The sequence below is a fragment of the Psammomys obesus genome, unplaced genomic scaffold (genome assembly GCF_907164565.1).
Source record: "Psammomys obesus unplaced genomic scaffold, mPsaObe1.curated_primary_1811, whole genome shotgun sequence".
NCBI classification, from domain to species: domain Eukaryota; kingdom Metazoa; phylum Chordata; class Mammalia; order Rodentia; family Muridae; genus Psammomys; species Psammomys obesus.
Genome location: NW_026596088.1, coordinates 7,025,235 through 7,039,290, shown reverse-complemented (window position 1 = coordinate 7,039,290; position 14,056 = coordinate 7,025,235). Strand labels below are relative to the sequence as shown.

Here is a 14,056-nt window from a genome sequence, read left to right as displayed (position 1 = left end):
ATTTTTTTTTTATTTATGTACTTATTTTTACTGTTACAATTGACATTTATTTGAAGTGAAGGATTGGCGAGCAAATAATTCTTACATTGTGATTTGTGTTGAATCAACGCCATAAAAATATTCTGAGACCAGGCACGTCCACAGATCTCAACTACAGATTGCTTTTCACCCATTCTTCTTTCCTTTCTTTCCCACATAAGCTCTTTCGGATGGAATTCAAGGTAGAATTTGTCCACCTGCCCACCTGCTCCTTAGGCATGACCGGACGCCTCATGCTTAGGTCCAGGGCCCTTAACGTGCAAACCCTGTTGTTACAAAGGTCCTCAGGAGGCATTTTTTTTTCTTTTTCTTTTTCCTCAGGAGGCTTTCCTGCGGCTTCTTTCACATCTTAGTCTGTCATTGCAAAACAACCCAGCACACCTGCCCGCCATTTTGGCTTGAGAGTAAAGTCTATTTTCATCTATTTATTTCTTTATTTGTTTTTGATTTTTCGAGACAGGGTTCTCTTGTAGCCCCGTGTGTCCCGAAACTCACTGTGTAGACCAGGCTGGCCTGGAACTCACAGAGATCCCCCTGCCTGTGCCTCCTGAGTGCTGGGGTTAAAGGTGTGCACCACCACACGAAGCTAGATAATTTCTTAATCCCCGTTGTTCCTTGGGAGCTCAGGTCACCCAGTGGCAGCATTGTAATTGTCACTTCTTACTCACACATGTAGGTGTCAGTTTCACAGTCACAGCTTTACGTACTCATGATGATTTACCTGCTCGAAATGTTTTCAAACATGCGCTACTGGTGTTTTTGTTTGTTTAAGTGCTTGGTAGAATTTCCTTGTTCCATAAGCAGCTAGCCCCTGAAAAGCTTAATTACAGAAGCCGTTCCACTTTGTGACACCAAATTGGGGGTAATTCGTGTTTTGACCATAGTGTAACGCCGAAGTGCTTGGATGGAGTTGCTCCCCAGTGCTGTTCCTGGACCGTCTGGCTGTGCACTCTGTTAACTGTAAGTTACACTGAGTACTTGCCAGCTTTTCATCAAGCAAGTAGAATACGATGTTCCTCTGAGACTGACTGCTTCAGAATTGACAGACTAGAGATTATATGTGTGTACATGCCTCTGTGAATAAGCAGCAAATGTGTGATTTGCTTCTGTGAAGTCTCAGTGTGAGGCTCCAGTTCAGTTTTGAGGCAGACGTTTCTTTGAATTACTGTTTTAATTGATTTATTTTTAATTAGAAACGTGCTGCACTTTTTTATGTGACTCAGCTATAAATAAAATGTCACATTTGGCATTTTGACACTTGCTGCTGTATATATTGAGCAGAAAAGCAGCTGCTGACTTTTAATATAGATCTGTTCAACTAAGAACCACATCCTATAGTCAGAGATTAAACAAGAGTGAAGAAAACGCAATTGGATGAGTCAAATAAGAAAGCGGAAGAGCAATTTGTTTGTGTGATATTGTTTACCTTGTGGCATCATTGGGTCAGCTTTCAACTATGATGATTGGAAGTCTCTTTAAAAATAGACCATGTTCAGATCAGGTATGTTAAACAGTTTACTAACTTCGAGTGGTAAGTCTCAAAGGCCTCTTAGATTATGAAAAATGTGACCATTTACTTTATAAAGTGGCATCATTTTGAGAAAGCAAGTCTTTATCTTACCATGAATCTTCCTTGTTGTTCCCATGGGTATTTCCTAAATCACTGGACTTATTTCCATTCTCGCAACAAAGGCTATTGAAGTGTTTGTGGTTTAAAAGGAAGTTGTATTGAATATTCAGAAGGATTTTGTGATTAAAAATCCTTCATTTGTTGTAGTGTCTAAGTGTTTCTGCCTGCATATATATTTGTGCACCCTGTGTGCCTGGTCTTTGTGGAGGCCAGAAGAGTACTTGTGTTGGCTTCCCTGGAACTGGAGTTACAGGTGACGATAAGCTGCCATGTGGGGATTAAGAATCAAGCCCAGGTCCTTTGGAAGAGCAGCCAGTGCTCTTAATCACTGAGCCATCTCTCCAGCCCTAAAGTTTTTTTGTTGTTGTTGTTTTGTTGTTTTTTTAGATTTTTGTATTTGTTTGGTGCACACGAATGCTTGCCTGCATCTTTATATGTGTACCCTTACATGGCTAGTGCCTTTGGAGGTCAGAAGAGGACTCCAGATACACTGGAAGTGGAGTCGAAGAGCGTTGTGAGCCACCATGTGGGTGCCAGGAACAGAACTCAGGTCTTTTGCATGAACAACAGATAGTTTCAAGGATTGAGCCATCTCTCCAGCTCCTATTCAGAAGGATTACATTTAAGCACATGAGAAAAAATTTATCCTTGAAGTACCTATATTCTGCAAGGATAAAATAGACCATAGGTGTGGTTTGAACATAACAAATGATCCATTTAATGCTGAGTATTTAAATAATCAAGAGGTCTGCTGCTTGTACTTGTCCTTGGATGTGGAACTGCCTCCGTAAAGGAGGTGCAGCAAAGAAATTTCCATTCCAGTCCATTTCTCTACATTGTTGCTAAATTTATCTTTTCAAAGTACAAGTATAATCATAGTAAATACTTAACATAGCACTTTGTGACAGATACTGTTCCAGACTTTATCTGTGTTAACTAATTTAATCCTCACAATCTCCTTATATAAGTGCAGAGAGATGGAAGAGTACGCAGTTTGCCCACAGAGCTGATCTTGGCCATTAGCTACTGTACTGAAGAGACACCACGAGTACATCGTCTGCAACGAAAGGCACAAAGCAGTCATCAGAGTGGGGCTGCACTTGCCCTTCAACCCTAGGTCCCCTTTTCTCCATATGGAGCTCTGTATTCTAACCCCGTTTCATTACTGTGCTAAGTACAACTCTCTTATCTCAGAGATTTTTTTTTTTTTTTTTTTTATGTTTTCTAAGCCTACAAAGCCCTCATGCTCATTCTGGTCCCTATTTTATCCTCATCTTGCCCATCTGTCAGACTTCTTCAACTGATATTTTTATGATGTCAAAATGATTTCATCTTAACGTGCGCATTCCTCATGGTGCCATGACTATGTCATGGTTATTTGTGTTTCTTGCAATATTTTTTTAGTATTTTTTTTTTATTCTTATTGTTCTGTTTTCTTCTGAGGTATTACACCATAGTCCTGTAAGTCACTGTGTGGCACAACCTGGACTTGAACTCACTGTAATTCTTCCTCAGCTATCCTAACTCTGGGGTTTCAGATGTGAGCCACCGCAGCCATCTATTATAGTACAGAATTTTTTAAAAGTTTCTTGAGAAAGGGGATACAGTATGTTATTCTTGTAAATTAGGTAGTGTTCAGCCTAAGCTTGCAGATGGCCGGAAAAAAAAGAAAGTGACATGGTTGACACAAAGGTTTTAAACTAGAGATGGAGAATAAAAGTGGGGAGCTGCAGAATGCCATGACTGAGGAGTTTGTTCTAGATATGTTCTGTAGAAGGAAGAACACCCAAGGGGTGCGGGGCTAGAGCTCAGGAGAGAGGGGTTCAGCACTCTCGTCTGAACTCGTTTCTACACAATGTTAGATTGTTCATAGATACTATATGCATATATATCAAGTTATTCACTAGTTGTGTATCCATAGACTCTCGTCTAATTATTTTTAGATAAATCTGTTGGTGTTCACTTGGAAATAAGGTATAGCCACCCTGTCATCATTTACACCTTTAAAACAGTATAAGATGAAAGCTGTATAGCTTGATAGGTTATCTTGATCAATACTAGTTGGATTCCTGGATTAGCCCTTAAGATCATGCTATAGCTGTCTACTTCTGTAAACAAACACAGTGCAATGCTTTAAACTACTCCCCCCCATCCCCGGTGTCAGACAGGTAACGTGCCAGCATCCTAACAAGGTTTGTGAGAGAGCCACGTGTCACCCAGTGGCGTGAGCATCCAGTGTTCCCTTTCACAAACCCAAAAAGGAATCACTTTAGCATTTTTAAAAGAGTAGGAGAAAGTAGCGTGTTTGTGTTCAGTTGTTTCATTTCACTTGTTTCATTTCAGAGCTTAAAAACATTTATTCTCTGTGGTACATACACTTCACTGAGGGTTGGGTTTGGTTTGGTTTGGTTTGGTTTGGTTTGGTTTTTGCTTTCTAGACAGGGTCTCACATATATAGCTCTGGCTGTCCTGGAACTTTCTGTGTAGACCAGGCTGGCCTCAAACTCAGGGAGCTCTGTCTGCCTTTGCTTCCCAAGTGCTAGGATTAAAGGTGTGCGCTATTAACATCTGGCTTCAGGAGTTCAGGGTTTGTTTGTTGAAGTGAAACTACCCCACGTCTATTTGTTTATGTTTTTAGAGACAGGGTCTCATGTAGCCCAGCTTGGTTGTAGACTCACTATAGCCAAATATGATTTTGAATTTTTTTTTCCCCCCAAGACAGGGTTTCTCTTGGCTGTCCTTGAACTCACTCTGTAGACCAGGCTGGCTCTGAACTCAAGAGATCCACCTGCCTCTGCCTCCAGAGTGGGAGTGCTGGGATTAAAGGCATGGACCACCACCACCTGGCTCTTAACAAACTTTTTTTTTAAGGATTTATTTATTATTTACACAACATTCTGCTTGTAAACCAGATCTTATTTTAGATGATTATGACCCACCATGTGGTTGCTGGGAATTGAACCCAGGACCTTTGGAAGAACAGTGAGTATTCTTAACCTCTGAGCCATCTGTCCAGCCCAACAAACTCTTTTTACAAAATACTTTATTTTTAATTATGTGTATTGTGGGTTTGTGCACACGAGTGCAGGTGCCTGTGACGATCAGAGGCACGAGGTCTCTCTGGACCTGGCGTTAGTGGTGGTTATAGCCATCGAGCTCTGTGTGTGAACTTGGCCCTCTGCAAAAACAGTGCTTTTATCCACTGAGCTATCTCTACAGCTCCAGTGTGACTCTCAAGGACCAGCAGACTGTACCTTTTGGAATTCCACTCTAGAAAAGACTTTAATGGGTTTGGGATCAGAAGACAAGCCCCCTTGTATGTCAGATGGCCCTGTGAAGCTGAGAGGACTATTTCTAGCATCCGCCTATAACCACTTCCAGTCACGCCGGTACTGGGTGTGCACTGCTGCCTTGAATGAGCCAGCTTGCACTTAGGGTTTAATGCTCTCGCTGTGAACACCTTCGCAGTTGTCAGGCGTGGCAGGCGCATTGCAGGTTTCCCCCTACTGGGCTATTTCTTTTATTTTTTGCCTCTGGTAGTGGTTTACAATCCTTTTTTCCTTTTTAGCTCAGTTAACTAAAATAGCATGTTGCTCACCTATCATCTCTCACTGTTCCCTTCCCTTCTTAAGAACCAGTTGTAGCAAGTTCCCAGCCTAACTATTCAAGCCGTTCATACCCAGTTGAAAAAACTGTCATCCTCAGGGCTCAGTTCCCGCTGGCTTGATGGACAGCCTACTCCTGAACTTGGCCATTTTTCTGACCTGGTGCTTTTACTGAATGTTTTTGGAGAACCCATTCACTTCTGTAATAAAATGACCATTTTTGCCCATGTTAAAACAGACTGCAGGGATAGTAGCCCCCTTTCTGTGAGCCTGATTCTCCTTTAGACATCCCAGAAACTTGGTAGCTGTTTGCTTTTTGACAAGTCTTTGTCCTTTCCCCATGCCGCTATAGAATTCTAACTTTTCTGTCTGTCTGAGTTTTCAGTCAGTTTTAATGGGATCTGAAGGAAGGCTTTTTAATAAATGTAATTGAATTTATTGGCTTATGCAGTTGGTTTGGACTAATATTCATACACAAATGAAATTCAGTATATATTTGTCTAGTAACTTTGGAAAATTTTGTTTATTGTAGTAAAGTTATTATAGTAATTTTCGTAAGAATGCATATTTCTTAGTTGTACCATAAAAGGTTTATGTTCAGTGATACCCGTTATAGCAAGGACATGTATGTGGTTGGCTAAGAATGCAAGGGAAAGGCATAGCAGAGCACACTGCAATCCCAGCATTTGGAGTCATGGGCAAGGGGGAACAGTACAAGTTAGAGGCTACCCTGCTCTGCCCAGTTCAGGCCAGCAAGACCCTGTACTAGGGGACGGGGAGGGTGGATTCCTCGTGTTTACACACAAATAGCAACACCTAGAGGCAGGGCTCTTTAAACATTGTATACTTCTAACCCATCCCACCCAGGCACCACACACGTAGAGGTGTTAGTTACTTTTCCTCGTTGCTTTAACAAGATCCCCAATGAGGGAGAGGTTTGTTTCTACCTACAGTTCCAACATGGTAGCGAAGGCAAAGCACCAGGAGCATGAAGCATCTGTTTGCTTACATCTGCAGGCGGGGAGAAGTTAGGGAGATTGAGCTCCGGTTCTCAGGTTCTCAGAAGATCAGTTAAGGATCTTCGCCCATGGAATGGTGTCACCCACATTTAGGATGGGTCTTCTGATGTCAGCCCAATCTAAAACTCCTTATAGACATGACCAGGTTTTTCTCATAGGTGATTCTAGATCTTGTCAAGAAGACAATATTAAGCATCCCAGTGAGTGTGTATAGAGAAGTGTGCAAATTAAATGTTGATTTATAATTAGGCAAACTTACTCTAAGATTTATTTAGTTTTTAAAATTGTGTGTGTGTGTCCGTGCCTGTGTGTGGCTATGTGTACAAGAATGCAGTGCTCACAGAGGCCACAAGACGGTGTGGGATCCCCCCAAGCTGGAGTTACAGGCAGTTGTGAGCTGTCCAACCAGGGCGCTGGAAACTACACTTGGGGCCTCCTCAAGGGCAGTAACCACTGAGCCATTTTTCTAGGCTGAAGACATTTATTTTAAAAGAACTCTTTAGTATACACATAATTTTACTGTATAACAAAGACAAAATTTTCATATTGGTAAGAACAATGTGCTTGCTTAATTTACATGAAGAAATCAGTCTTGGCTGAATATTTGCTACTGTAAGGCATAGAGCATCATCAACATTTTTTCAGTTGATCAATATTTTGATTTAATGATTGTCAGTGCTGAGAATGCTACTTTACATAAATACATAGTACAAAATGGCAGAAGTAGGTTTAAGGCCATTTCAGGAGCGGTTGGCAATTCTGTCCTAATCCCAAGCCAAAATTCATTTAATGATTTTTCTTTAATGAAACTGAAGTCAGCAGCTCGAACAGTTTTTAAAATCAAATATTCTGCCACAGTGCAATCCAAAGATAACTTAATTTGACAAATGCTGAAGAATGTAACAGGAAAACACTAAGTCTTTGTTTTCCATGATGTTCAGAAATGTCTGTGTATACAATGAAAACCACAGTTCACAACATAGAGGCGTCTCAGACCTGAGCTGGGGTGTCTCAGACAATGTTCTTTGCTTTGCATGGAAAGATGGAGTTCAGTGCAAAGTACAAGTGTGTTTAGAACGAGGGTACAGTGAAATCCCACAGTGCACAGGCCAGCATGGCTAGAAACACCTCAGCTTTGTTATGTTTTGATTTTGCGTTGATTTTTGTTTTCTGTATTTTCAGAACCCTTTTGCTGTCAGGCAGTGGTAGCACATGCCTTTTTTTTTTTTAACCCTTCGAGACAGGGTTTCTCTGTATAGTCTTGGTTGTCCTGGACTCGCTTTTTAGACCAGTCTGGCTTTTAACTCACAGAGCTCTACCTGCCTCTGCCTCCCAGAGAACTGGGATTACAGATGTCTGTATAGTGAGTTCAGGAAAGCCAGGGCTGTGAGGAGAGACCTTGTCCCAAAAACAAATAAACAAAATCTTTATTATTTATTTTATTTATTTATTATTTTATTATTATTTATTTTATTTATTATTATTTATTTTATTTGTGTGTGGGGATGGTGTGCATGTGGAGATCAGAGAACAGTTCTCTCCTTATATGACAGGGTTTCTCTCTGTAGCCCTGGCTGTCCTAGAACTAGCTCTATAGACCAGGCTGGCCTTGAACTCATAGAAATCCCCCTGTCTCTGCCTCCCCAAGTGCTGGGATTAAATGTGTGTATCACCACTGCCCTGCATGGAACTACATTTTTAAAGCTTCCCTTAAGGGTCTCGTTTCCTTTATGAATTTCATTCCCCTAGCCAGGCATGGTAGCCCACACCTTTGATCCCAGCACTTGGGAGGCAGAGGCAGGCAGATCTCTGAGTTCAAGGTCAGCCTGGACTATATAGTAAGTTTTGGGACAGCCAGGGCTATTCGGAGAAACTCTGTTCCTCCCTCTGCCTAAAGAATTTCATTCCCTGCAATCATGCCCACCTTTTAAAACTCTGCTGTACCAAATTAAAGAACATTTGACAAACTCTAAGATGACCTGACAATCTATATTAGTCTATATTTTTATTCCTTCTACTTCACCAACAATTAGTTTCCTGAATTTTAGCTGGTGTCAAAGTCACTTACTTTTAGATATAGTCTGACATCAACTATCACATAACTACGTGAATGTATGTGTAATGGAACTGCATTCTCCTAGACACTGATTTATTGATAATTGGTGATACTTTGTGATTGTAGAAGACAATGTAGAGATAGAAGGAAGAGAGTGGTAAAGAGTGTAGTTGCCCTCTGTTTTTTACATGAGAGACTGTAGGAACGTATCACTGAATAAACTGATTTTGCGATGGTTCACCCATTAAGGAAGGCAAGTAAAAATAGTAATGAACTAAGGGTTTAATAACCAGTTGCTAGTGAATTCTTGGTCCTGTGAAAAGGGGATAACTAAGGAAAGTATGTAACTAACAGTAGCCAGGCTGCTGTTGGAGATTGTACTGAGTACATTGATGAGACGAACAGTTGAGAAACTTGGTTGGATGTTTCTTAAAGTATATTATGTGTAAGTCTCCAGACAGCTTTTAAAATTACAGCATTTTTGAAAATTAGAGTCACTGGAATTTCATTTTTTTTTTTTACTAATTATAAATATATATTTTTTATTTTTTTATTAATTACACTTTATTCATTTTGTATCCCCCCATAAGCCCCTCCCTCCTCCCCTCCCAATCCCACCCTCCCTCCCCCTTCTGCATGTATGCCACTCCCCAAGTCCACTGATAGGGGAGGTTCTCCTCTTCTTTCTGATCTTAGTCTATCAGTTCTCATCAAAAGTGGCTGCATTGTCCTCTACTGTGGCCTGATAAGGCTGCTCCCCCCTCAGGGGGAAGTGATCAACGAGCAGGCCAATCAGATTATGTCAGAGGCAGTCCCTCTTCCCATTACTATGTAACCCACTTGGACACTGAACTGCCATGGGCTACACCTGTGCAGGGGTTCCAGGTCATCTCCACGAATAGTCCTTGGTTGGAGTATGATTTTCTGGGAAGTTCCCTGTGTTCAAATTATCTTGTTCTGTTGCTCTCCTTGTGGAGTTCCCGTCCCCTCCAACTCTTACTATTTCCCACTTCTTACATAGAATTCCATTCACTGTGCCCATCAGTTGGCCATCAGGATCAGCATCTGCTTTGACAGTCTATACTGCAGAAGCTTTCAGAGGCCCTCTGTGGCAGGTTTCAAGGTTGTTTCCTGTTTTCTTCTGGCTTTCAGAGGCCCTCTGTAGCAGGTTCCGAGGTTGTTTCCTATTTTCTTTTTCTTCTGATGTCCATCCTCTTTGCCTTTCAGGATGGGGATTGTGGAATTTCATTTTTTTAAACCACCCTTGACAAGTTAGTTACTGCAGTGTGTGGCTTTAAAATGTAATTTTATGTTATGTATCAGAGAAATTGTCATGAAGTGCCCAAGATTTTGAAACAATTTTAAAAAGGAAGTAAGGCTGGCAACCGAAATGCTTTGAAAATGTGCTTTTATCAGACCTAAACCGATGATAGTATTATACTTTTTTATTAGGTTGAATTTTTAGGCACTAGACTACTTTAGAATTTGTTTGTTTGTTTGTTGAGACAGGGTTTCTCTGAGTAGTCCTGGCTGTCCTGGATTCTTTGTAGACCAGGCTGGTCTCAAACTCACAGAGATCTGTCTGCCTCTGCCTGTGTCTCCAGAGTGCTGGGATTACAGGTGTGCGCCACCGTGCCTGGCTTGTTTTATAATTTTCTGTCCAAAATAGTTCTTTTGGGGAAATGTCCCACTTGTTTGTGGATGTCAGTGTTGATGAAACATGTTTGTTGAAGTTTCTAAGGTTTTGACTCTGGATAAATATTCAAGAAAAATCAAACTGTTCTGCCTAGATATTCCCAAGTCATAAACTCTGAGCACAGCTGTGGAAGCAGACCTGGTATATTCCCTAACCAGTTTTTTCTATCTAATACCTAAGTATTTAACTTGCTATTAGGTTCCTTGTTCAAGTATTTTGAGCCTATGTGAAACATTTAATACCGCGTCTCTACGGAAGCACTCAGTGTAATGACAGCTGTTATCCCTCTCTAGCTTTGTGAGCGCTTTATGCGTAGTCTTTATTTTATTAGTGTGTGTATGTGTGTTCATGTATGTGCAGGTGTATTTGTGTAACTGTACATGTGTGGAGACCTGATTCTGAAGTGGAAGTCTTCCTCAATCACTGTCTACTCTATTGAGGCAGAGTTTCAGCTGAACCCAGAGAGCTCCTATACAATTAGTCTCTGTAGCTGTCTTGCTCCTGGGATCCCGTCTCCACCTTCTCAATGCTGGAATCACAGGCTGGCCACTATGGCCATGTGACATTCAACTGCAGCTCTCACGCTTGCTCAGAAAGTGCCTTAACCATGCGGCACCTCCCCAGCCTGGGCAGCCTTTATTTCAGTGTTCATGTTTTAAGGTAGAGTTGAGAGTTGAGGACAAAACTAGTTTTTTTTTTTTTTTTTCCCTGAACCAAAATACTTGAGATCCCATTTGAGAAGTGAGAAAGAAAACTGCTAAACACCTACTCCACTTGTGCAATCTTAGGGAGACTGAATCTCTAATTTGTTTCCTGCCCTAGTCTATGCCTTCAGCAGCTCTGCTCAGCATGAAAATCTCTCTGCTCTTCTGGAAATACTTGCCAGGCTAAGCCAACAGGTCATCTCCAGGGTCTTTATTATGGCTGGTTAGCCATAACCTTTGGATAGAACATCTGAATGCAGTTTTCCTTTGAAGTCATTATGTCTGCATGTTTCTAGACTAAAAGTGAGTTGTTATTTTCCTAGGTCTTACCATCCAGTATAAGAAATGTGTGGTCTCTCCTCCAGAAAGCAGAAAGTATATATAGGTGATAATAAAAATTAAACTACTTAGAATTTCCCTTCTTGCCTTCAAGGTTTCAGAATGGGGTCATTATACTGGGCATTTATGCATGTGTGTGTACATTCATTCTTCAGTGTCTAGGTATGATGGGGTTCAGTCAGGAGCCACAGCCATGATGCAAAGTCCCGTATGTAAAACTGCACACTAACTGCTTATAAACCAGTTTTTATCTCAATTATTTATAATGTTTAATACAGTAGAAATGCTCTATAAATAGTTGTGCGTTGTATTGTTGTAGAGATTGTAGCATGGAAAAATGTAAGCCTTTAGTATCTTCAGTGTAGGTGCAGTTTTGTGCCCCCCTTGGATATTTTCAGGATAGGGTTGATTGCACCTAAGGATATGGAACATGTGGATATGTATACAGCTGCTATATGAGGTACATATAAATGTACCATCTTTTGTTGTAATTGTTCAGTTGCGTGCAGTAGAAGTCCTAATATGTGTGTTGTAATCATTGCAGGCCTATCAGTGATAAGCTGCAGAACTCCGGAATTGAAAAAGGATTTTTTTTTTTAAACATCAGAAGCACATAATTAAATACTCTAAAAATCCAAAGCCGTTTTAAGCTTATTTCTGAAATAACTGCTTCCTTCTTTAATTGTCCTCCTAGCATACTTCATCTTTTTGGAATTGTTAGATGTAATTTACTTAGTGGTATTTCTTTCAATTTTGCTCTTTCAAAAACTTTGCTTTTCATGGGGCTGTAGATCACACAGCTCGTGTTCTACATTTCCTCTCCAGTTAGCTTTTCCTCCCCCATGAACTTGAGTGAGTGCATGTCACCAGAGTATTTCTTCCCCTGCCCTTCTGTGGTGTTCATGCTTTAGAAAGTCACAAAGGCAGATTGTTTAATAAAATTCTTGACATTCTAAATACCTCTGATTGAAAGCATTCTTTCTCTGAGCTGTGAGATCCAAGTATGATTCATAGAATAAAACAGGGCTCCTGTACTTCTTCTCCACCGAGTTGCTGTTTAGTCTTCTGGCCTTGTCATCTGTCTGGTGAGATATCAGCTTGCCTTAATGTCCTGTATATTAAGTCTGGGTTTTAAAGAAGCTCACTTTGCTTTTGCTTAGAACTCTTCTGTTTTAAACTTTTACTTTTCCAATGATTTTTTTTTTTAACTTCAGAATATGATTTAGCAGTCAATTGATCTGGAACTCTAGACACTGAAATCTACTTAAAAGGGAAAATGCTGTTGCGTTTTTAAAGGCTTTCAGGTAGGTATTTGGATATCGGTAAGAAATCCCGCCACCCCACCCAGTGGTTGGCCACTCTCACGGGTTCTCTGCCACCTTTACTCCAGTACATCTTACAGGCAAGGCTTCCAGTAGAGGGATTAGGAATTTCCTAATGGTCACATTGCTAAATAGCATCACAAAAACTGGTGATAGTGTAAAAACTATTTCCTCCACTTTCTCCTGCAATAAGCCCATGCTTCTCTCTGCTACCCCTAAATTCTGAACATTTCCTGGCAAAATGCTTTCCAAGTCCATTAAACTTGAAGAAAATCTATACAAAGGCTATCACATGTTATTTCAGACTCTAGATGGAATCTATACTAACTGTCCTGATTCATCATTGATAAGAATGCCCCAAGCTAGTATTCTCTTGGGTTTAATTTTGTAGACCTTCCTGTAAGTAGATATTTACAAGCTGTCATGCATCACTGGAGGAGAAGATTCAAATGTGAAGAAGTATTTGAAAATCAAAACTGTACTTTCCTGCTGTCTTTTGGGAATACTACAGCCATTGCAGTTATGAACTCACTGCAGCTGTGGCTACTGCACAAGGTCAGTCAGCATCCCAACAAGCAGGATCCCGTGGACTCAGTGGATCACAAAAAAGATAGGAAGAGAGGCTTGTGGTCATGGTCACGAAAGGGTAGAGGTAGGAGAAGACTGAGAATGGAGAGGCGGAGTGAATGTGATCCAGATATGTTGTGTGGTGGTTTAAATAAAAATGGCCAGACCATGGCCATAGAGAGTGCCACTACTAGGAGGTGTGGCCTTATTGGTGTAGGTGTGCCCTTGTTGGAGGTAGTGTGTCACTGGGGGGTGGGCTGTAAGGTTCCAAATGCTCAAGCCAGGCCTTGAGTGTCTCTCTCTTTCTGCTGCCTGCCGATCCAGATGTAGAACTCTCAGTTTCTTCTCCAGCACCATGTCTGCCTGTGCAGTACCATGCTTCCTGTCATGATGACAGTGGACTAAACCTCTAAACTATAAACCAGCCCCAATTAAATGTTTTCCTTTATAAGAATTGCTATGATGATGATGTCTCTTCACAGCAATAGAAACCCTAAGACACATTTAATATGTGTTATGAAATTGTCAAAGAATAAATAATAATAATAAATAATTTTCCAGTCAATTTAAACATGTACATGTCTGAACAAAGCTTATCTATATAAGATAGACCCTTATTTTTCCATTTCAGAATTTTCTTAGAACAGTTAACTACCTCATGTATTGTTTTCTAGTTAAATTATGTGTCAATGCTTTTCTCTTTACTGTTACGTATTTTCAGAGTTATGTGACTTTTCTTAGAAGAGGACTTTTTTTAAAACCCTTATTTTGAGATGACAAATGAGCACAAAAGAAAGGACTGGTTTATCTTTCTTTTTTGGATTGGGGAGGGCTTTTCAAGACAGGGTTTCTCTGCATAGTGCTGGCTGGCTTGGAACTTGCTGTGTAGAGCAGGCTGGCCTCAAACTCAGAGATCCACCTGCCTCTGCCTCACAAGTGCTGGGATCTTAGAAGGAGAATGTTTAGTCTCTTTTCTTCAACATATTAGCTGTAGGTTTGTTAGGGTATTTGTCTTTTTGTTTGTTGATTTGTTTGTGATGGGATTTTGCCATGTAGCCCAGGTTGGCCTTAAACTTTTG

At 40.7% G+C, this 14,056-nt stretch overlaps 1 protein-coding gene and 1 non-coding gene across 2 annotated transcripts in view; one reads left to right on the top strand and one right to left on the bottom strand.

The window, feature by feature from the left end:
• Window positions 1-14,056, top strand: part of Mosmo (modulator of smoothened) — a 59,498-nt gene that overhangs the window by 8,451 nt on the left and 36,991 nt on the right. The gene's annotated exons all lie outside the window — the stretch shown is intronic.
• On the bottom strand, window positions 3,828-3,933 carry LOC129691559 (small nucleolar RNA U13). The gene has a single exon (XR_008722491.1). It is a non-coding gene; the product is annotated as a small nucleolar RNA U13 (small nucleolar RNA).